Source organism: Lactuca saligna, chromosome 8, assembly GCF_052625555.1.
Source record: "Lactuca saligna cultivar CGN05327 chromosome 8, ASM5262555v1, whole genome shotgun sequence".
In the NCBI taxonomy this organism is placed as follows: Eukaryota; Viridiplantae; Streptophyta; class Magnoliopsida; order Asterales; family Asteraceae; genus Lactuca; species Lactuca saligna.
In genome coordinates, this window is record NC_136424.1 from 746,584 (window position 1) to 772,607 (window position 26,024).

At 38.5% G+C, this 26,024-nt stretch overlaps 1 pseudogene; it reads left to right on the forward strand.

Annotated features, from left to right (window-relative positions):
* The first annotated feature begins 836 nt into the window (after positions 1-836).
* The window catches only part of LOC145008593 (alpha-1,3-arabinosyltransferase XAT3-like), a 37,491-nt pseudogene continuing 12,303 nt past the window's right edge, over positions 837-26,024 (forward strand).

The window sequence follows — 26,024 nt, forward strand, 5'->3', positions numbered from 1 at the left end:
GAAGTAATCAACCCACCAGTCGCTCAACCTCCCGCAGTTAGGAGAAATTTAAGGGACCAACTCCCATCTCGGGAAGTCACCTTTACTATTGGAGCCAACAACAAGGGTTATGTCCTCCCTACAGTATGTGTCGGGACTTCTACGACGTCAGGGATGCAGGTTCAGCCGACCGAGCACTCCCCGTCATGGTGGGAAAACTAGCCAATAAGTCGTATCAATCTGGGGTTCAAGCTGACCAGATTTGTGAAGTCAACGTGGAGGTACAAGTTCACACTTCCGACATCCATCGACTGGACAGGGCACATGATAATTCCCAACTCCGAACCGACACATTTCAAGCACAACTGATTGCAGCCCTCTCTGAGATAAGGGAACAGCAAGCCGCCTTCAATAGGCGCCTTATGGAACCAAAGCAATCAGACACGGAGTCGAGCTCCAAGCGCAACCTACGTCGCAAGTAGTACTTGCCAAATCCCAAAAATTTTGTTATAGAATAGGAACTCGGCTAAAAGTCTTACTTTTCTTTAACTTCTGTATCGGAGATCCTTAGAATGGTCGAAATTTTCCTAACTTCAAATGTAACTCGGTATGTGTTTAATATATATGAAGAAATTCCTTTGTGTGTAAATTCTTTGACTACCACTCAGATTCATAAGTTTATCTATCACTATGCAAAATTTTATTATGAGTCAAGCTCTAAACCTTGGGTAGGTCAGTCGAATTTATATATTGATAAAAATAACAAATTTATTAACACACAACTTCAAATCATTAAAAAAAAACTTTTGTTCTTCATTCAATTTCCTTAGCAGCACGATGTTGCTCCGTAGATCTACATGCCATGTCAACAACACAACACCTCCACCACCACCACCTCCATCACGGATAATGTCGCCTTGATAGTTGCTGTAACAGCTGCAGTGACAGCAGCCAAGGAACAGATGAGTAATAATGGGTCCGGAAGTGGAGTAAATAGCTCTACGAATGGCCAACACCAGGGTCATTCAGGGGATTGCACTTTCAAGGACTTCACCAATAGCAAGCCCATAACTTTTAACGGATCCGAAGGGATAACGGCTCTATCACAATGGATAGAGAAAACAGAAGCGCTTTTCGAGATCTGTGCATGTCTGGAAGTGAGCAAGGTAAAATTTGCCGCTTGTACATGCTCTGAGAGAGCTTTGACATGGTGGAATGGCCACATCAAGTCACTAACTCTAGTAGTGGCAAATTCTATGGACAGGGAGAATCTAAAGCAAATGTTAATACAAGAGTACTGTCCAAGGGGCGAAGCACAAAAGTTAGAGCAGGAACTTTGGGGCCTTACTATGGTAGGCTCATACATCACAACCTATACCAATAGGTTTAGTGATTTGGCAATCCTTTGCCCAGGCATGGTTACTCTAGAGAGCAAGAAGATCGAAAGATACATCTAGGGACTGTCACCCCAGATTCGAGGAAGTGTACTAGCTTCCAAAGCAGTCACTTTCGATAGCGCCAAACAGTTGGCACAAGCTCTCGTTAACCATGGAATCTATCAAGGCTTCGCAACTGTTGTCCCGGAGCAAACCATAGGAAAAAACAACAACAACAACAACAACATCCGTACCAACAAGAACAAGAAGAAGAAGTTTTGGAACAAGAGGAAGAGTCAGTTTTCACAAGAACCTTCCAAAAAGAAACAAATAGTGGCAGTCCATGCCGCTACTACCCCCACTGCTGCTCCTGTTACCTCTACACCAGCAAGGCAATACGTTGGGAACCTACCGAAGTGCAGCAAATGCAATTTCCATCACAACGGAACTTATCGGGAGATGCACTGCAACAACTGCAACAAGAAAGGGCACACTGCCCGTTTCTGTAAGGCACCGGCATGACCAATCACCCAAGTCCCTGGAGTCGGTGTGGTTCAGGCGTGTTATGGTTTTGCGGAGGCTAGACACTACAAGCGGGGCTTCCCTAAGGAAGGAATGTTGGCGACATGAGAAGAGTGTTGGCAATAGGGCAGAACGAAGCAATAGTTGATCCCACAGTGGTTACAGATACGTTTCTCCTCAATAACGCTTATGCATGCATACTCTTTGATTGTGGTGCGGAGAGGAGTTTCGTGAGTCATAAATTCAAGCACATACTAAAACAGAATCCGTAAACACTCAATAACCCTAAACCCTAAACCTAAATCCTGAACCCTAAACCCTAAACCTAAACCCTAAACCCTATTGTGTCGATCTTGAATTTACATTTTGAAGTATTAATGGTGAATCCATTAACCATAATCTTTATATAGTAAAACAACGTATTTTCAAGAGGTTTAGTATCTAAGCTTAGGTGAGGCTGTAATGTGTATTCCCTTCATATATATATATATATATATATATATATATATATATATATATATATATATATATATATATATATATATATATATATATATATATAACAATAACTTATCTAAAAAAATAATCTGGGAACAACTCACTAACCCATCCTAGTTTGTCTCAATTTATTTTTTATTGGCAGATTGCAATTTTTCGGAAGCATTTTTAGATTGTTGTAAGAAGAAAGGGATCATAAGAATTCATGGGCGTAGATCAACCCTTTTTACTAGCAATTCATTAGCATCTGGAAATAAGTCTTGGGTGATAAGACCCTACCCTAGAAAAGGAACGGATGCAATGAAATCTGTTCGGGAATGGACCATAAAACCAAGTCACGGGCCTGAGTGCAAAAAAAACTCACACCGATCCAACCATCCTTTTCTGTATTGCTGGTTTTTCTAGGAACCATTTCCATGCTTTTTATGATATCATAATTGTAACACCCGATTTCTAGGACGCATTTAATTCAAGAAATTCATATATGTTTCTTTGGGACTCGACGAGTTGGGAGCCCAACTCGTCGAGTAGACTCGTCATCCGCAGATTGGATTATCTAAGCTTTGTTGCATGAAATTTTACTCAAGAAGTAGCTAGCTGACATTAGTAGGGGATCTTCAGAAGTTGATGGAAGGGTGGGTGAGGAACCTAGGAGATCCTAGCAAGTGTTTAGTGGGTTTGGATGTGTTTTTTAGCGACTATTTGGAGTACCAGTTTGAGAAGGTGTCTTAGAGGATTCAGGGCGATTATTGTCGAAATTATGGATAGGTGTGGAAGGAAGTATTGGGACCGTACTACTGAAAGCACATGATCCATACTCGACTATAGGAGAGTCACGTAGAATCTAGGAAGCATGTGGGATGAGGATACTTTAGGTATGTTTTGATCATGCGTATGATTTCTTTGCAGAATGGTGGGAGCACGTGTGGAGGATGTCACAAGAAGGCCTACTATCCAGAATTGATGAGGGGAGCAGTCACGGAACCTGCTCCAGCCACTCTGAGGATTTCTGATGGTCACGAGGGCATATTGGAGGTTCTTTTGGTAAGGAGTCGAGCATTGTAGTCACAGGTCGAGGGGATCCGAGTTCCATGAGTTGATATTGCAGGTATATGTTGTATTCACTTTTTTCATGCTCTTATTACTATGTGTGCTTATGATTATGTGATTATGTATGAGACGCTATGTGTGGTTTATTTAAGTCTCCATCTAGAAATCATAATTTTTCTTCATGATGGTCTAGACATTTTATTTTGAGAATCTTCATATGCCATTTTGCATACCAAGAGTCATGCTTAGTGGAAAATTGTGTATTATGCATGGGATACCGGCAGTCGGTCTGATTTGTAATGGTTTACGCAAGGATTCTAAGGAATCTTCATCATGAGTGTGATGCAATCAAATGCAAGGTTTGTAGGAATCTTTCATGGTTGTGATGCAATGAAGCATTAGTGTGATCGTGGGTGTAAGATTGGTAGTTGTTAAGCTCATACCTTTAAGTGTTGTTAGTTGTAGGTTCTGATGGGAATTACTCTAGAGCAAGTAGGTCGTTGAAATGGTTGGATACCCATTTCGATAGTTGACATTTTAGTCTTCTTCATCCCATAAAGTCGCCGAGATTTTGAAGTGGAGTCAGTTATGACAACCCGATATTTCGAATCAATGTAATGACCTAAAAAGCTAAGAATTGTAACCCCTTTTAATATAATGAAATTATTGTCGAAAATAAAATGTTCAAAAGTCGTATACTGGATTTCATAAATGATAGTTATCATGTCAAGGTTTTCAGAAATATAATGAACACTAAAATCCGAGTTATAACGAAAAAGTTATGACCAACCTAAGACTCACAACAAAACCATCAATACGATTAAACGTAAAATGCGAAGTTTTAATAAAATACTTTTTTAACCTTAAGTATCTAAATGAAAATCGTAGATATCATTAAACCGTGAACATACGTAAAAAGAAACGTCCAAATCTAACTTCGTATTGAAAAGTTATGATTTTTCGAAGTTTTGGATGTAGTAGTAGGCAGCTAAAAACTCGAAATAGAGATCGAGGGATTTTTAACCGAAACAATCTAAAAGACAATCTAATACCTCAACAATGGTAGTACAACGGTAAAGAGTCTGTCGAAAACAGACATCGGATTAAGAAGTTACGGATTTTTAACTAACCTTTCGTGTCCCAGCTTGTTAAAAATAATATAATTAAAATAAAGTCAAAATTTGCCAACGGAGTCTAAATGAAAGTTGTAGATTACATTCTCACCTACACGTGGATATAAAGAACGCGAAAAACGGAGCTCACACACAAAAGTTATGCAAATTAGAAGTTGGAAAAATCCATTTACGCCCCGCGTAAAGGTTTACACCCCGGGTACCAGAGGATAGGAGCCTCGTCCCATCGGCCAACAGGCTCTCCCATCGGACAGAATCCCTCCCATCCGAAGTACGTAAGTAATGACGTCCACTATGCCTCACCTAACCCCGTACGCCCTATAAAAGGGATGCGAGGGTTCCGTGAATAATTGCTCATTTTCTCTCCGTCTCTTGCGTTTTTACTACGTTTTTCATGCAAGAAATATCCCGAAGCCCCAGTTTTCATACCCAAGTCCCGAAGGAAGTTTTACGCTCCCGAGATTTTCAAGAATCCCGATAAATCAACATTCTCCTGTCGAAGTTCTGCTCCGTTTTCATCTCACCATCTTCACTCGATCAAGTGAGTTCATACCCCTATAACTACGTTTTCAAATGCTTTTATATACTTTTAAGGGGGGGGGAGGGGGGAATACAAGTAAACACACGATTATCCTCGTGTGAATAACATAAATCTTTTGCTATACTTGTTGTTATAATCAATCATATGTGTTTCATAACTATTATACGGAAACATTCTCATGCAACATATCATGATAACACTTTGTCCATTTTGAAATGAAACATGTTGTTATATAAATATCAAACAATTTATTTGTATTTTGAGTATAAATGTTCAATGATGTTATTACAAATGTTATACTTTACATACAAAGTTGACACTATACTAGGGTTTACCATACCAACGAAATACACTTTTGGAAAAACTATAATAGGTATAGTTTACGGGGAAATCCTGAGATTTTACATACTATAGGTACTAAATCAAGAAAATACTTTCATATACAAGAACAAATGGACTTTTCATACATAAATCTATTTGATACTAAGTTTTGTAAGACATTCCACTTCACGTACTTTCAAGTATGCCGTTAAAGTCCAGTATCATATACCATAATCTCTTGTATGGAGAGTGTGATACTTGTGTATAGATCTATACGGGATTGACAATCCCGCACCTAAATTGTTAGCTACAGTTAGACCGGCAGGTCTAGGGTGACAAACGTCATAACATTCCAACGCCTGAAGAACGTTGTTACAGGCAGCCTAAGTCAATAGCATGGGTATAAAACTCACATGGAGTATTAAAAACACAATGATTTACGGGGTTATCAAATGTCTTAGTGATTTTATACATACATAACTCTATTATTCTAGGCATGACAACTACTAATGCATTACAGTTTTGGAACTCTTAAGCTACCACACACTCATGGAAAAATATTGGATTTTTTAGAAGTAAACTCAGTGATTTATACCAAACTTAAAAATTTCATACATAAACGCTTATGAACTCACCAACTTTATTGCTGACACTCTTTCAAAACTACTTGTATTTCTCAGGGATTCAGTAATACAGGTAGACTTCAGCTTTTGGTAAAGTGACGCTAAGTCGTCAGTTAAAAACTCATTTTTGTCATCATATTGTAATTTGTTTTGAACAAGTATGATTCAACAATGTAACTTTTAAATTATATATATGATGGTTGTTTTACTTTCTTTACTATGTATTCAATTGTTACGATACTACATGAAGTCATCCGCCCTCGAACGATTCTGCCGTTCTGGTTTCGGGGTGTGACAGATTGGTATCAGAGCATTGTTTATAGTGACCTAAGTATATCGAACCACATAAGATATACAAACTATAAATGCATAGGGACTAAAACTCTCTGACCAAAATTTTTTTACACCTAAACCGCATTTCATTTAGCTTAAGTTATTTGGGTCGTAAAAGCACAAATACATGCATATAACAAGTCATTTTCATAGTTAGAACTATACAAGAAGTATTAAGACAGGTTGGACACTACGACTAGGCCTCGGAATATGTAATCGGATTTGGGAAGAATATAGCCTAATCAACTATATTTATCCGATATCGGACTAATGTATGTCGAGGGATGGTCGTAGTGAGCAACAAGTCAAAACTAACCAAAATAACACTAGTATCAAACATGCAAACTTAAATACTATAGGAGTATTTAGTGAATACAATAGTTTAACTTACGTGTCTAGATTTACATGTATAAAAATTCTAGACAATTCTCATATCTCTATTCTCGCACGGACGCAATGGTTGGATTCCACCCACCAGGGGATCCATACTACCCAAATCAGGGCAATGGAGGATGGGTAGAGGAGGACCCCGAAGAGGATGAAGAACCTATAGAGTTGGAGGAAGGGGATGACTCTGGGACAGACTTAGAACCAGAAGTAATCAACCCACCAGTCGCTCAACCTCCCGCAGTTAGGAGAAATTTAAGGGACCAACTCCCATCTCGGGAAGTCACCTTTACTATTGGAGCCAACAACAAGGGTTATGTCCTCCCTACAGTATGTGTCGGGACTTCTACGACGTCAGGGATGCAGGTTCAGCCGACCGAGCACTCCCCGTCATGGTGGGAAAACTAGCCAATAAGTCGTATCAATCTGGGGTTCAAGCTGACCGGATTTGTGAAGTCAACGTGGAGGTACAAGTTCACACTTCCGACATCCATCGACTGGACAGGGCACATGATAATTCCCAACTCCGAACCGACACATTTCAAGCACAACTGATTGCAGCCCTCTCTGAGATAAGGGAACAGCAAGCCGCCTTCAATAGGCGCCTTATGGAACCAAAGCAATCAGACACGGAGTCGAGCTCCAAGCGCAACCTACGTCGCAAGTAGTACTTGCCAAATCCCAAAAATTTTGTTATAGAATAGGAACTCGGCTAAAAGTCTTACTTTTCTTTAACTTCTGTATCTGAGATCCTTAGAATGGTCGAAATTTTCCTAACTTCAAATGTAACTCGGTATGTGTTTAATATATATGAAGAAATTCCTTTGTGTGTAAATTCTTTGACTACCACTCAGATTCATAAGTTTATCTATCACTATGCAAAATTTTATTATGAGTCAAGCTCTAAACCTTGGGTAGGTCAGTCGAATTTATATATTGATAAAAATAACAAATTTATTAACACACAACTTCAAATCATTAAAAAAAACTTATGTTCTTCATTCAATTTCCTTAGCAGCACGATGTTGCTCCGTAGATCTACATGCCATGTCAAAAACACAACACCTCCACCACCACCACCTCCATCACGGATAATGTCACCTTGATAGTTGCTGTAACAGCTGCAGTGACAGCAGCCAAGGAACAGATGAGTAATAATGGGTCCGGAAGTGGAGTAAATAGCTCTACGAATGGCCAACACCAGGGTCATTCAGGGGATTGCACTTTCAAGGACTTCACCAATAGCAAGCCCATAACTTTTAACGGATCCGAAGGGATAATGGCTCTATCACAATGGATAGAGAAAACAGAAGCGGTTTTCGAGATCTGTGCATGTCTAGAAGTGATCAAGGTAAAATTTGCCGCTTGTACATTCTCCGAGAGAGCTTTGACATGGTGGAATGGCCACATCAAGTCACTAACTCTAGTAGTGGCAAATTCTATGGACAGGGAGAATCTAAAGCAAATGTTAATGCAAGAGTACTGTCCAAGGGGCGAAGCACAAAAGTTATAGCAGGAACTTTGGGGCCTTACTATGGTAGGCTTAGACATCATAACCTATACCATTAGGTTTAGTGATTTGGCAATCCTTTTCCCAGGCATGGTTGATCTAGAGAGCAAGAAGATCGAAAGATACATCTAGGAACTGTCACCCCAGATTCGAGGAAGTGTACTAGCTTCCAAAGCAGTCACTTTTGATAGCGCCAAACAGTTGGCACAAGCTCTCGTTGACCATGGAATCTGTCAAGGCTTCGCAACTGTTGTCCCGGAGCAAACCATAGGAAAAAACAACAACAACAACATCCGTACCAACAAGAACAAGAAGAAGAAGTTTTGGAACAAGAGGAAGAGTCAGTTTTCACAAGAACCTTCCAAAAAGAAACAAATAGTGGCAGTCCATGCCGCTACTACCCCCACTGCTGCTCCTGTTACCTCTACACCAGCAAGGCAATACGTTGGGAACCTACCGAAGTGCAGCAAATGCAATTTCCATCACAACGGAACTTATCGGGAGATGCACTGCAACAACTGCAACAAGAAAGGGCACACTGCCCGTTTCTGTAAGGCACCGGCATGACCAATCACCCAAGTCCCTGGAGTCGGTGTGGTTCAGGCGTGTTATGGTTTTGCGGAGGCTAGACACTACAAGCGGGGCTTCCCTAAGGAAGGAATGTTGGCGACATGAGAAGAGTGTTGGCAATAGGGCAGAACGAAGCAATAGTTGATCCCACAGTGGTTACAGATACGTTTCTCCTCAATAACGCTTATGCATGCATACTCTTTGATTGTGGTGCGGAGAGGAGTTTCGTGAGTCATAAATTCAAGCACATACTAAAACAGAATCCGTAAACACTCAATAACCCTAAACCCTAAACCTAAATCCTGAACCCTAAACCCTAAACCTAAACCCTAAACCCTAAACCCTAAACCCTATTGTGTCGATCTTGAATTTACATTTTGAAGTATTAATTGTGAATCCATTAACCGTAATCTTTATATAGTAAAACAATGTATTTTCAAGAGGTTTAGTATCTAAGCTTAGGTGAGGCTGTAATGTGTATTCCCTTTATATATATATATATATATATATATATATATATATATATATATATATATATATATATATATATATATATATATATATATATATATATGTGTGTGTGTGTGTGTGTGTGTGTGTGTATATATATAATAATAACTTATCTAAAAAAATAATCTGGGAATAACTCACTAAACCATCTTAGTTTGTCTCAATTTATTTTTTATTGGCAGATTGCAATTTTTCGGAAGCATTTTCAGATTGTTGTAAGAAGAAAGGGATCATAAGAATTCATGGGCATAGATCAACCCTTTTTACTAGCAATTCATTAGCATCTGGAAATAAGTCTTGGGTGATAAGACCCTACCCTAGAAAAGGAACGGATGCAATGAAATCCGTTCGGGAATGGACCATAAAACTAAGTCACGGGCCTGAGTGCAAAAAAAACTCACACTGATCCAACCATCCTTTTCTCTATTGCTGGTTTTTCTAGGAACCATTTCCATGCTTTTTCTGATATCATAATTGTAACACCTGATTCCTGGTACGCATTTAATTCAAGAAATTCATATATGTTTCTTTGGGACTCAACGAGTTGGGAGCCCAACTCGTCGAGTAGACTCGTCATCCGCAGAAAGTTTAAGTGATCTACTCGACGAGCCGGGAGACCGACTCGGCGAGTAGATGTTATTTGAGTGAAACCCTAAATTTGAGGGTTTTCACCCTACTTAAACAATTTATCTCTCCCCATTTCAGCCTCTATCGTCCCTTATACTTCTAGAAGGCCTTAACCTGAAACCCTAGCCTTGTTGGAGTGTTCTAAAGCTATTTTGTACATTTTGGTGGATTGTGAAGCTTGAGAAGAGGAAAGGAGCTTGGGAATTCAAGTTGAAGCTAGAAGATACAGAGATTGTGTTCCATTTCCAGCTCATTTAAGGTAAAAAGATTCTATCTTGACCTCCCATGTGCTTAATCATCTTTAGGGTTTAGATTTTGGTATATTTGGGGCATTCTAAGCCATTTTTGGGTGGTCGGGTGTAAAGTGGAGTTATGGCTTCAGATCTTGGACTTTGGAGGGGTCTCATGGCATAAAGGTGCCAACTTTATGGTCATGAGAGCCCCATGCATCTTGTAGACATCATTTGTGGTCCTTTAAAGCTTAAAGACCCATGCATGGACGTAAAGTTCGTGACTTTACGTGCTATATCGACCCTAGGAGGTCAGCTCCATCCTTTGGATGAGATAAGCTTAAAAGAAATCGAGTTTATGGATATGGACTTTAGTGGACTCTGCGGGTTGTTCTTGAGACTCGGCGAGTCAGGTAGTGGTTCCCGACCTTAGTTGTTTGGGGGGATATGGTTGAGTCTAGAGAAGGACTCAACAAAGATGGACGAGACTATAGACCAAGAAATCACGGGGCTCCACGAGTCTATGAGCAAACTCGGCGAGTCCAAGGCAATCTCCCAACCCATGAAGATGGACTCGACGAGTTGCCCATACAACTTGGTGGGTCATAGACTGGACACATTCATATGAGGGAGATGAACTCAACGTGTTCAAGGATGAACTCTGCGAGTCAGTTGAAGATGGTCCTGATATTATGGTTGAAGGAGAACCTGTCGAGTTCTTGATAGACTCGACGAGTAGAGTTGGGGGTTGTATTATGAGGGAGGAGTGTGGACTCGAAGATTTGGTAGGCCAACTCAGGGAGTCAAGTCAACTGGAGGTTGACTTTGACCAAAGTTGACTTTGATCGGATTTGACTTGACCCTAGTAAGGGTTATAAGTGCAAATTGATAACTTAGAAGATTCATCGTGTAGGGATTGAAGAGTCGAGGAGAGTCAATTTTCACACCGAGGACAGCTCAGACACTACGCGACATTGAGGTGAGTTACCTTCCGATAGAAGTGGGTCTAAGGCCCAAGGTCGGCCCACTAGTAGTTGGTTAGTGAGATGATTGTCTTTGTGATAATTTTCAGGTTTGCTATTGTCTGATATGTTTATATGCTAGCTTGATGTCCTATAATTGATAGTATGACAGTATTGTTAGGAGGGGACTATATGACAACCCGAAATTTTCATTCCAACGAACTCTATGGTCAAACACTTCAAATAAAAGTCAAATACATTTCTAATAACTTTTAGCCATTTTAAAGTCTGTTTGAGTGTTTTTAGTATTTATTCTTCAAACGAACAAATGAAAGGAAGTATTTTCTCGGGTCTCGGAGTAGCAAACCCACAATTAACACCCTAATAAAGAGTTCATGGCCAAACTTTTGGAGTTTGGGCTGTGAACTCTCAAGTGGTCATGAACTCATGCCTTAGGCATGAGTTTACTCCCCATTTCCTTCATTTCTCACTTCCACCCTCAAGAATACTCCCCATGCTCTCTCAAGTAGCATCCCGTTCTTCACCTAATCTTCCGAAAACGTAAGTGTTTCTCGACTTGATTTGTTGTTATAACCTAACATCTAGTTTTTATACATCATTTCATCCATTCATTATTGATTTTCACTTAGATCTTCAAGTGTTCTTCAAAACACCAAGAACACACACTAGTGTTCTTGGACCTTAAACACCCAATCAAGCTTCTATCTTGTAAGTACACTTGCCCTAGCTTCTTGTGTGCTTAATATGAACTTGTTTACACTTTACAACCACCAAGAAACATAATATCAAAGGATTTTATGGCCAAGGGATGTTGTTGGGCCGTAAACCCTTCTTGGGGTTAAATGGACCCTAGTCCCTTCCTAAGCCTTGGATGTTATTCCTAGAAGTGTTTAAGACCTTAAACAACAATCAAAACATGTCCCCATAAGATTTTACAGCCATAAACACATAAGGATATGGTCCTTAGGCCGTAAAATCTACAAAGTAGTGATATTGTGCCCCTAATGCTTTCCTAAGGCTTGGACTTGATCATTGGATGCTCAATCATGACTTATAAGACCTCAAAACACAAAATGGCACTTAGTACCATGAATTTATGGCCATAAAATCATGGGGTAATCACCATGGGCCGTAAACTCCATAAGGAGTTGTTCTTGGGCCATAAACTCCAATGTCATGCCATACAACCCTTAGATGCAACCCTTTGATACCTATAACACTTGAATCAAAGTGTTTCCATGTCCTCGGGTGTCTTAACTTTATTAATTAGTTGTTAAATGTCTAATTAGATACATATATGTTTATTATATGTTAACTAGGATCATTGTGTGTTTTCAAGTCTTCAATTGACACCTAGCACCTTGTCCAAAACTTCCGTACAATCCACTCACTACAGGTGAGTTCATACCCCTTAATTAACCTTTGAAATGTTTTTAAATGTTTATAAATGCTTTTATGGGGGGGATACAAGTTGAACAATGTTAGTTATTAGATCAATCACATGTGATTAATAACTAGCATACAAATGGATTTTCCATACTTTAAACTGTTTTACCAAACAAATGAATTCAAACTGTTTATCAAACTATTTTACATGTCAAACTCTTTATCAAATTCACTTTACCAAACCTTTCTTTTATCGTTTTCAAACTTATATGTTGTTAAAACCATGTCTACTACATATATAGGTATATAAATAAGGTTTGAAGGACTTAGGACTAATAACTCACTTTACTTCCTATTTGTGGACTTAAACAATAAAATTCGTATTTTATAGGTTTAAAATGAATATGGTAATTATCTTCAAGCAAAATAGCTATAAAATCCGAAAATCCCTCTGTCTGACGCTCCGACTCGCCGAGTCACACTCTGGAACTCGCCGAGTCCAGGTAGTGACTAGCCGAGTCAGGTCGAACAGAAAGCCAGAAAACAATTTTCAGCTACATAATGCATCAATACAATAGAAACCAATCTAGGCTTTGATACCACTGATGGGTTTTAGTCATAAGAACATCCTATGTGCTCATACAAACCCTAATGCTTAGATCTAGGTTTCTCTATTGTACATGCAATTCATCCAAGGCTATAAACCCTAATTCTAGCATATGATAATCGATATTAACATAATAATGGGTTTAAGATATTACCTTGATTGTTATGTAGCAATAACAATCATAATTCCTTCTTGTAATGACTTTAGAAAGCTTAGAGTCACATATGTCACTCCTCTAATGGTTCACAAACACCAAGAGCAAGAGGATGAAGAAGAGAAGAGAAGGAGGCTACCCAAAACCGTCCAAAACCCTAGAAGGAAGCTTTTCCACGTTTTTGGGGCTTAAGGGTGCTATATATACATGTAGGCTATTAGGGATTTAAACTAGGAAACCCTAATCTAACTGCTTAAGCCCTAAGCAGCCCGATTGCAATTATCTTATAATTACAATTCCAATCCCTTAAATTTAATTAATCTCTTTTAGTCACAAACTTAATTCTTATTAATTATTGACTTATATTAATTAAACAATATGATTTCTCCTTTAATATATTATTCCCATAATATGTTAATAAATCATATTTAATCCTTTCTCTCCATAATTCATCCTATCAAGTTGCTTTGGCGAAGGCAACCCAAAAGGACCATGCACCATCGGGTCAAGTACATACCAAAATAGTTATGGACTTAGACACTAATCCAACAGTCTCCCACTTGGATAAGTCTAATAACAATTATGCGTATGACTTTAGATCCTGATCTGCAATCGTAGCTTTCCAAAGTCGTTGTCAACTCTGATCCTATCAGATACGCGTGTCTTTTAGATAAGGGATCATATATTCCTCCATTCTAGATATCGTATGAGACATGATTTCTAATCATTCTCTATGTACTATTTCCCGACTTCCGATTTATGACGACTGACTAATTGAACAAATCAAATTAGCCCTATCCCGGCCGAGCATTTACGTTTTTCATCACTAAACCATCGAGGGGCCCAAAGATATCGCTTTTATCCTACTTTGGATAAAAGGAACGGATAAACTTCGATTCAATGCTCGCTTGCACTCACTTACCGAATCACACACAACAATATGTTTTATAACACCAAGTTACTGGTGCGTTTACATATCATCAATATGCAACCGACTCGCAAGATACAACTCACACATCTCAGTTTCAAGAATATAAGATGTTATCGTCTCACCAATCACTCGTGATAAAATCCATGAAGTGATCCAAGTGAGTGTGGGTTTAATCCAATGCTCAAATCATATTCTTAAGCTCTCATGAAAGTTGCAGAAAACATTTGCTTCTGTCTAATACTCTTTAGACAATCCACACACCAATTCACGACAGTCTTCATTCATACCTACTTCCAACATATGAACGACTGTGGCCCGTTCGAATAATTTGATTGCTCTTAACCAATTAAATTATTCAGGAAGTCAAAACATGCAAAGTGAAACACAAGAATAATATTAATCCCATATGGCCTCAAACCTTTGAGTATAAATAAAACACCTTTTATTTATCACCATATCGATTACTCATTATTTGTTGTTTCGGGTAATCAACTTCTTACTTGAATTATTACAGTTGTCCCATGCTCTTATCATGCACACAATGTTTACCTATGGTTCTTACTTTGTGAAATAGATCAAATGAACACATTTCCAATCATACTCATTTCACAACTCCTAATCCTTTCCACAAGTGATAGAATATTAAATTCTTGCCACTTATAGAATATGTTAGATTCTAATATTTTATGCAGTTATCCTTTTGTAATGTCGTTGCACTAAAATCACGATGACTATTGCCAATGAAATTACAAAGTCCTCTATTGGGGGTTGTTACAATACAATTCCTTAGATATGATGTTTCTCACTCGAAGTATATTTCTTTGAACATCCATTTGCATAAAGTTTCTAATCTAGACATAGACTTTCAACATTCAATTCCCAATATGGACACGTTTCCATATTTTCCATATGACAACTCATTCTTAATAGAATCTTATCTATTCATAATAATGTCGATGTACTCCATCCAATACCATACTTCCAACTACTCACAAGCGACCAATCCTCGGCGAACTTTGGATTGTCCTTTGATAGTTGTTTAATTATCTTAGTCAAAACCAATTCTAGTCCCTTTTCCCTCTAAATGCGCTAGACATTTAGAAAATTTTAGAATGTTCAAATATTATAGTATTTGCAATCGATCATGTACCCGAAGCGTATAGGATACGATTCATAATGTCTTACATAAAGATTTGATACTTTATCAATCTTCTGCCATAATATTCTATGTACTATGTTCTCACAATTCGAATTATGAAGAGGAATCCCGTAAAAATAATCAAAATTTAAGAACACACTATGTATCCTTGAATAAATTTATTAACATTCCACAACCTAAGCCTCTAGTTTTGAAATGAAGCATAATATTCTCTCCCTTAATTATAGCAAAATAACTATTCAACCCTTACAACTTTGCAAAGTATGACTATTGTTTTCTATAATTAATATTGCTAACTTACAATACTTGCCTTAATAATCATACAATCATAACGTTTATGCTCCCACTATCATTATGATTATTATAAACATAACACTTATGCTCCCACTAGCTTTGACATGTATTCATAAACAGCTTAACTTTCGGAAAAAACAATGCCTATTGAATTTCTTAAGTTCATGTTTCTAATACTTAATGCTTTGATGATCCTTTATTAAGGTTTCTTAATCTCATACACCTTTATCCAAGATAGATCATATGTGTCTTAAACAATTAAGACTAATTGCCAAATCTCACAATTCGAATCATGGAGAGGGATACCGTAACCAAAATCAAATTTGAGAATGCAATTTTACAATTGCTATCTTCTTAAAATCTCTCTTAGTGAAAGCATTTTCTCACAGTCATTTTCATGAAGAAAAAATCTTATGACACTTAGATTTTAACGGTGTATGTGTTCCTATCCATGTGAATTTGTCAAAACCAAAGTTTGCAACAAATACAAACTTATATGGACCGAACATTCTCAATCTTGATTTCTTGCCTTATGGTAACACAGCTTCCCACCATGTCTTCCAAGTAGTTAAGCAGCTCACCCTTTCATGTCAATGTACTTTTCATTGATTAAGGTCCTTGCCTTTTATGCATTCAAATAAGAACTCATAAAACTCAGATGCATAATTAACTCAATTGGAATGGCACAGAAACAAAATAATGTCAACACAATAGGTTATAAACCTCAAGTCGTGTGTTAGTGATGTTAGATAAGGTTTATTTTGATTTGTTCTTGAAACCTTTCAAGACAATTAAGATTCCCAATGACTCCTTGGCATATAAGATTCTCTTGTCAATAAACATTTTTTGACAAACAAATATTCAAGAGTTATTGTAGCTTTTATCAAAACACTTCATAAATTGGTCCTAGTTGGTCTTTGTCTTATCCAAGACATCACAACTTTCCACATTTTATGAATGTTATAAACCTTCTTAATACTTATCACTCAATGTCACAATCTTAACTCTAAGACTTGTTTTGGAACGAAGTATGATTGACTTGGTAATTTAATCATTTTCTTCAATTCTTGATTCCTCTTCTTAGACATACAATTGTACTAAGTCTCACTTAGAGGATCAATTGAGATATGGTTCTTAATCATTAAGACCTATCATAAAGCATAAAAGTTACTCTCCCTTCTTCTTAGAATAGAGAAACTTTTATCTTTCTGCCTACTTGATTCTTCTTTATTCGTTCTGCTTATTGATTTAAACTTTTACAATCAATTCAAAATTACACTTAATCTTATAAGTATAATCATATTTACTAAACCTTTAGTAAATCATGACTAATATCTTTATTACTCTTGTGGTGGACTTGATCAACACATAACCTTGTGTACTTGATCTCCTAGTCCTTCATTTGACACTTTGTCAACGAATTAGTCTAATTTCCCAATGTAAAAGTTTATTCATTCATCATACAATTCTTGTTGTATGATTCCAAATCTTTATCCAATAGAAACTTGGGCGATGAGAACCTTTCACTATTTGGTAAATTCTCGACATTTCCACAAACAACATAATTAAGAATCACATCTATTTGTTGTAAATATACGAACATCAATTTTTTCATAACGATTTCATTGCAAGGAAATAAATAAATAAACACGTCAAACAAAATTTATTTTATTCATAAAAGCAGCGGAAAACATTTTTCCTTACAATGCAAAATCAACTGAAAAACTATGTAATAAATATTCTCTAAGCTCAAAATCTAATCTTCGAATTCATGTCTTTGTGATTAGATTCATCTTGCTATTTCATCAAGCTTCCTCTCTTTTCATCGATCCTGCAAAACATTCAAATGCAATCCTATCACATTATGTATTAAGAATCAACGAATAGGAACTTAATCGAATTAGATAGTGGATTTTACCTGAAGCACAGTCATACTCTTTGACTCTCCCATCTTCTAGACTCTTCAGGCTCTTAGGGCAGACTTGTATCCAACGCCCTTTCTCTTGGTAGCAAACGCAGGTCGGTTCTCCTAGAACATCCTCGGAAGCATGGTTGGTTGACTCTCTCAACAAATATGCTCCATTGCTTTGCCAAATCATTTCTGATTCAACAGCAATAAGCATGTAAGTTAGGTCGATGAGGCTTTCGTCATGATCCATCATATAATACTTTCTTTTGAACTCATTATATGATTATTATATGATTCGGGAAGTGACTACAGAACCCAGTTCACAACAACTTATCCGGGAATGACACACCCAACATTCTCAACCTATCAATGTGTGATTTCATTCCTAGAACGTGGGCACACACGGGTTTACCATCTTCATGTTTCATTTCCAATAGGGCTTTAGTGATGTTGAACCTTTCAATTCTTCGATCTTGTGGGTTAGGGAGAACAATTGGAGGTGGTGGAGGAAGTGAAGCATGATATCTTGTTCCTCGATCGAATCGTGGAATACCATCTTCATGTGGAATGCTTGTTCCACGGGATTTGGGAAGACCATAGTTGTCGAACTTTGACATCTACAAAACGGGAGAAAACGAATTCAAGTTAGTCGATCGATTGAGTCCTTAATAAATCACCCAAATGAGATATTAAGGCTAGGACCCAACACAATGCGCTACAACTTAGAAAACGGATGTCATAATCTAGTTGTAGAATATTTGAAGGTAAGTGAATGACGATTCACTAATTTTCACCATGAAAAACGAAAAAGAAATTTAAGTTTTAAATCTATGAAAACTCCTAGATCCTTTGAGATTCATCGAACATTTCAATGGCATGTTTAAATCTCGATATGCCCCTCTAGTTTGTGACTGGGATGCCGAGGATCACAAAGCGGGTGTGAATAACCATGCAAACTTACATGGTGCCCTCACATGTTACGATCACCTATTCGATGTGCCGGTAAACCACACACGCTCCACCAAACTATGACAAACATTGAGTCACCCTTTGCTACCTTTGCTTAGAACCATTTAGTGTATTGGTAAACCACACACGCTCCACTAACATCTTCGCAAGGGTACAAAGTGTAATTTCATGAAATTGCATCAATTCACTTTTTCCTAAGTAACTAAGATTGGGAATTTGTAAAAACATTTAGTTACTTTTGTACTTCATTATACTTATAATGGAAGGTTTTGTCCTATCCTACCCGTTCGGCTAACGACCCTCCACTAGTCAAGAGTGTGGTGGGTAAGAGTGGATACCCATTCAATCGCCATTTTATAGGCAATTTCCTTAAACACCCCTTATAGACCAGCTTCGTGAATGAGGCCTACTAATGGTAAGACTGACTTTTACTCATACATATATATATAATGTTAGACTTTTAATGTTATATATAGTATAGGGTGTATTTTACACTTTTAAAATTCTATGTGGTCAAATTTAACAATTATACTTTTAATTCAATTAAATTGTAAACCAAAACTTTATGGATTTATTAAACCTCTTTTAATTATACACCTTAATTAATTAATAAAACCATAAGGGTGTGATTTGAACTTTTCAAAACAATACTAGGGTTTTAGAATTTAACATTTCTAAATTAAACCTTTAATCAACCTTTAAATTCCAAAAACTTGAGGGCAAGTTTTGAAACTATTCAAAACATTTGGGTTTTAACTATTTAAATTTCAAAAACAAAACTTTTAAGTTCAAATTTAAATTATAAAACCTAAAGGGGAAAATCGAAATTTTTCATAACACAAGGATCAAATAACAAATAATATGAATTAAACAATTAATTTTATCATTATCTATATTTGACCTAATTTCAATTACTTGCAAAATAAGTTACCTAATTAATACAAATAATTCAATCTTTATCATATAAGGAAGTTATTATCTTATCAATTGGTAATTATCGTGTGTTTTGGCAAGGATATTCATTAACAAACAATAAAATTCGTATTTTATAGGTTTCAAATGAATATGGTAATTATCTTTAAGCAAAACAGCTATAAAATCCGAAAATCCCTCTGTCTGACGCTCCGACTCGCCGAGTCACACTCTGGAACTCGCCGAGTAGGGCTGACTCGCCGAGTCCAGGTAGTGACTAGCCGATTCAGGTCGAACAGAAGGCCAAAAAATGATTTTCAGCTACATAATGCATCAATACAATAGAAACCAATCTAGGCTCTGATACCACTGATGGGTTTTAGTCATAAGAACATCCTATGTGCTCATACAAACCCTAATGCTTAGATCTAGGTTTCTCTATTGTACATGCAATTCATCCAAGGCTATAAACCCTAATTCTAGCATATGATAATCGATATTAACATAATAATGGGTTTAAGATATTACCTTGATTGTTATGTAGCAATAACAATCATAATTCCTTCTTGTAATGACTTTAGAAAGCTTAGAGTCACATATGTCACTCCTCTAATGGTTCACAAACACCAAGAGCAAGAGGATGAAGAAGAGAAGAGAAGGAGGCTGCCCAAAACCGTCCAAAACCCTATAAGGAAGCTTGTCCACGTTTTTGGGGCTTAAGGGTGCTATATATACATGTAGGCTATTAGGGATTTAAACTAGGAAACCCTAATCTGACTGCTTAAGCCCTAAGCAGCCCATGGATTCCTTTCCTAAAGGCCTTGGACGATTTCTAATGGGTTTCCCCATAGAATTCGTCCAACCTTATAATATAAGGTAATCCATAGCCCAATTGCAATTATCTTATAATTACAATTCCAGTCCCTTAAGTTTAATTAATCTCTTTTAGTCACAAATTTAATTCTTATTAATTCTTGACTAATATTAATTAAACAATATGATTTCTCCTTTAATATATTATTCCCATAATATGTTAATAAATCATATTTAATCCTTTCTCTCCATAATTCATCCTATCAAGTTGCTTTGGTGAAGGCAACCCAAAATGACCATGCACCATCGGGTCAAGTACATACCAAAATAGTTATGGACTTAGACACTAATCCCACAAAAAGATATACTAACTATAAACCCAATGGGATTAAAACACTCATACCAAGAGTATATACCTTTAAATAATAAAATATATAACTAAGTATACAAGCATGCATTCATACTAAAATCAGTGTCATAATGACAAATACAAAAGTATTATGATTGTTGAATATCACAAGTAAGCTCGGGGATGTATGATCAGTCCTGGGAGTGGCATAGCCTGATCAACTATGCTTGTCAGAGGAGTGATTAGCATATGCCCAAGAATGGTTTTGATATGGCAACAAGTCTAAAACTTACCAACACTACTACAACGAAAACACTAGAACATAACATAAATCTAAAATATTATAGGAGTATTTTGTGTTACTATAATTACTTATCTAAGAAATAAAAAGGTCTTCATCAAGTAGGTCAATAGTCGTTAAGTGGATACACTAAGGTTATATGAAATTTAGGTGTTATAGACTCAGAATTTGTGATCTTTTCTTTACTTCTGGTTCCTTGTTTGGTTGTGGATTTGGAGTTAGGGTCACTTATTCGAAGGTCTATCCTGCTTTAATTTCATATAACTAGTACACACTATACAAGTATTGACATAACTGATATAGATCATCTTATAATTATCTTAGGTAGTACGTCTATTTATATAAGATTCTTATACCCTTTTTCTCGCATAGATATCATGGATGGATTCCATCATCATGGCGACTCGTACTTCCCACCCCACGGCAATGCAGGATGGCTTGAAGAAGAGCCTGAAGATGAGTATCAAATCCCTTTTGGATGATCATCACATAGAAGGATTCTTGGATGGATCTGACTCCGAGCCCGAAGTCAACAACCTACCTCAAGTAGGTCAAGCCCCAATTAACAACCCCCGACCAACGTGTCAGGGTCCCACACCCTTGTGGGCAACAAACTTGAATCGCTGGAGCAACGAACAAGGTCAACCCTTACCCTACAACGGGGACCAAAGCTTCTACAACATAAGTGAGGGTGGCTCGGCTGACCGAGCCCTACCCATCATGGTCTGTAGGATTGCTCAGAATATTGAGCAAGGTCGGGCAGCCATCGGCCGAGTAGTGGAGATTGATGCCAACACTGGTGTCAACAGTGTCCGCATTCGCCATCTCGAAGAGGCAATGAAAGAAACAGAAGGACTAACGAGACTCTGCAACAACAACTAGCTGCCTCCCGAGCTTAAGTCATAGAACTTCGAGTTCTCCAAAGGGCTCATGAACGACACCTCCAAGAAGTGGTTCGTCAGATGGAAGACCTTAGGGTTCGCCCGAGGAATTCCCATCGTCGTTAGAAGATGTCTAGCACATCTTTTATTTTGATTAAGGAATATCCTTTCTTATTCGTGCTCTATAAAGCACTTGTCTGTAAAATATTCCTATCTTTCAGTACATTATCTAGTCTACTAAGTTGTCAAACATTTTCCCTTATATGGTTTGATGTAAGGCCTACTGTTAAGTCGTTTTTCCCAAACATATTTACATCAGTAATACCAGTAATATTGATAGTTATCTAATCTGTTGGAAAAATTTGTACTCTTCTGTTTCCCTACTCTTCTACTATACTGCTATTTCAAAACATACACTCATTCAACTGTTGGACTATGGCGATTTAGCCCATGGAACACTCTCATTATACTTACAATTGAATCTAACTATTCCATTCATCTTTATAAACTTATAGTTGAAAGATTCCTCCTCGCATATCAAAAAGGCGTAATCCTCCACTACCTCCACCACCATCTCCTTCAGCAATCGATATGGCAGCTTTGAATGTTGCAGTAGCTGCGTCAGTGGAAACTGCCATGGCTCAGTATCACTCCACCAGTGCCAGCGGAGGTGGAACGCCGGTTCATTCTACCCAAGGTGAAATCCTTGTGCGCTCGAGAGAGTGCTCCAACAAGGACTTCACTAACTGCAAGCCAAAGTCCTTCAAAGGGACTGACATAGTCATTGCCCTCTCGCAATGGTTCGAAAAGACGAAATCAATCTTCGAGATTTGCTCCGGCCCTGCCGCGAGCAAAGTTAAATTTGTTGTGTGTACCTTCGAAGAGAAAGGCCTAACATGGTGGAATATCCATGTGAAGTCACTAACTCTCGTAGTGGCAAACGACATGGGTTGGGATTTGAAACACCTCATGACTGAGGAGTACTGCTCGAGGGGCAAGATCCAGAAGTTGGAACAAGAGTTGTGGAGCCTAACCATGAGGGGCTCCAACATAGTCGCGTATACCGCCAGGTTCAGTGAACGGGTGGCCCTCTGTCCCAGCATGGTTCCCACTGAGGGAAAGAAAATCGAAAGGTACATCTGGAGGTTGGTGCCTCCATATCAGGGAAATGTCTTATCTTCACACCCTGCTACCTTCAACAGTGCCAAATGATTGGCACAGCGACTCATCGATCATGGAGTCTAATCCCCGTCAACAACAACAACCCTGGCCATCTCAAAACCCTCCAAACCCACTAACAATAAGCAGAAGTTCTGGGATGACAAGAAGAAACAATGAGCTGCTAAAAAGCAGAGAGTCGTGGCGGTTCATGTTGCGATAGTACCTACCGCTGCTACTCCAATAAGTCAATACGCTGGAAGTTTGCCAAAGTGTAACAAATGTAACTTCCACCACAACGGACCCTGCCGGGAAATGCAGTGCTCTAACTGAAACAAGAAAGGACACACTGTCTGTTTCTGCAAATCTCCAGCAAGGCCGATCACCCAAGTTCCTGGTGCTGGTGTGGGCTAGGCTTGCTACGGTTGTGGCAAAGTGGGCCACTACAAAAGGAACTGCCAAAAGGCAGGGAATGCCTATGGAATGGCAAGAGTGTTGGCTATAGGCCACGAGGAAGTGGTTGCCGACCCTACAGTGGGCACTGGTACGTTTCTCCTCAATAACTCTTATGCATGCATACTATTTGATAGTGGAGCGGAGAGAAGCTTCGTGAATCATAAATTTGCTCGCCTACTTAAACAAAAACCACACACACTTAAGGAATCATTCATTGTAGAAATTGCTAATGGGAAAACTGAGAGCACTAATAGCATATACATAGGATGTACCCTAACTCTAGATAGCCATTCATTTCCAATCGACCTCATGTTGGTCTCGATTAAAAGCTTCGACGTTATCATCGGCAAGGATTGGTTGAGTCTTCATCACGCCGGTATCATGTGCTACGAGAAAGTAGTCCGTCTTAACCTCCCGGCTAACGAAACTCTCATCATCTACGGCGACAAACCCGGCACGAGTCTTCGTATCATCTCAAATATTCAAGCACAGAAGTATCTACGTAAGGAATATTGTGCATTCCTTACTCACGTTGTCGATACGAGCCTAGAAACGAAAGAACTAAAGAACATTATGGTAGTGAGCGACTTTCCCGACATATTTCCAGAAGAACTACCAGGATTACCTCCGCAATGACAAGTCGAGTTCAGAATCGACTTAGTCCCAGGAGCTACCCCAGTAGCCAAATCGCCCTACCGATTAGCACCAGCTGAGATCCAGGAACTATCTGGTCAAATTAACGAACTACTCAGCAAGGGCTTTATTAGACCAAGCTTCTCACCCTGAGCAGCACCGGTCTTGTTCGTTAAGAAGAAAGACGGATCATTTCGTATGTGTATCGACTACAGAGAACTCAACAAACTGAATATCAAAAATCGTTACCATCTGCCTCGCATAGACGATTTATTTGACCAACTGCAAGGGGCGAGTTACTTTTCCAAAATTGATCTAAGATCCGGATATCACCAATTATGAGTGCTATAGGAGGATGTTCCAAATACAACCTTCCGAACTCGTTACGGATACTACGAGTTTGTGGTGATGCCATTCGGATTGACCAATGTGCCCGCAGTATTCATGGACTTAATGAATAGAGTATGTTGTCCTTAGGTGGATCAGTTCGTCATCGTCTTCATTGATGATATCCTGATCTACTCTCGAAGTAAGGAGGAGCATGGTGATCACCTACAACAAATTCTAGGAACTTTACGAACGGAAAAGCTCTATGCAAAGTTATCTAAATGTGAATTTTGGATCCGAAGAGTCGAATTTTGAGGACACGGGGTTAGCAAAGAGGGAATCCACGTGGACCCTTCAAAAATTAAAGCCATTGAGAATTGATCAGCACCGAAGACGCCTACAGAAATTCATCAATTTCTAGGTCTCGCTGGCTACTACCGCAGATTCATACAGAACCTCTCCCGGATTGCAAAACCTCTTACTACACTGACCCAGAAAGGAGTGGCCTTTCACTGGGAAGAGAAACAAGAAAAAGCGTTTCAAACGCTAAAGCGAGCCTTATGCGCCACACCGATACTATCCCTCCCCAAAGGGATAGAAGACTTCGTTGTATACTACGATGCATCCAACCAAGGGCTCGGTTGTGTTCTGATGAAACGAGGTAGGGTCATCGCTTATGCCTCAAGACACTTGTAGACACACGAAGTCAACTACACCACACACGATCTTGAGTTGGGGGTAGTTGTGTTTACCCTGAAGATCTGGAGACACTATCTGTATGGTACGAAAAGCACTATCTTTATAGACCACAAGAGTTTACAACACATATTCAATAAGAAGGAGCTCAACATGAGACAACGACGGTGGGTCGAGCTACTCAATGACTATGAATGCGAAATTCTTTATCATCCAGGTAAAGCCAACGTAGTAGCAGACGCCCTAAGTCGAAAAGAATATTCTTGTCGAAGGGTCAAATCGTTGACAATTACTATCCATTCACACTTGTCTACACAAATTCAGGAGGCTCAACTTGAAGCCATGAAACTTGAAAACGTGGCGGGTGAATCCCTTAGAGGAATGGATAAGAACTTAGAAGCCAAGGGTGGCGGAGCCTTATATTTCATGGACCGAATCTGGACACCGAAACACGGTGGCTTCCGAGACTTGGTCATGACCGAGGCACACAACACTTGGTATTCCGTTCACCCAGGTTCAGATAAGATGTATCGGGACCTTAAAAAGTTATATTGGTGGCTAACATGAAAGCAGAAATTGCTACCTTCGTGAGTAAATGCCTTACTTGCGCAAAGGTTAAGGTCAAATACCAGAAACCCTCTGGTTTATTACAGTAACCAGAGATATAATAATGGAAGTGGGAGCGGATCACTATGGATTTCATAACCAAGTTGCCCAAGACAAAGGGTGGACTTGATACCATATGGGTCATCATCGATAGATTGACCAAGTCTGCACACTTCCTGCCTATCAAAGAAACTAACAAGATGGAGAAGCTTACGAGAACATACATTAGGGAAATCGTACGAATGCATGGTGTTCCTATATCCATTATCTCCGATAGAGATAGTTGATTA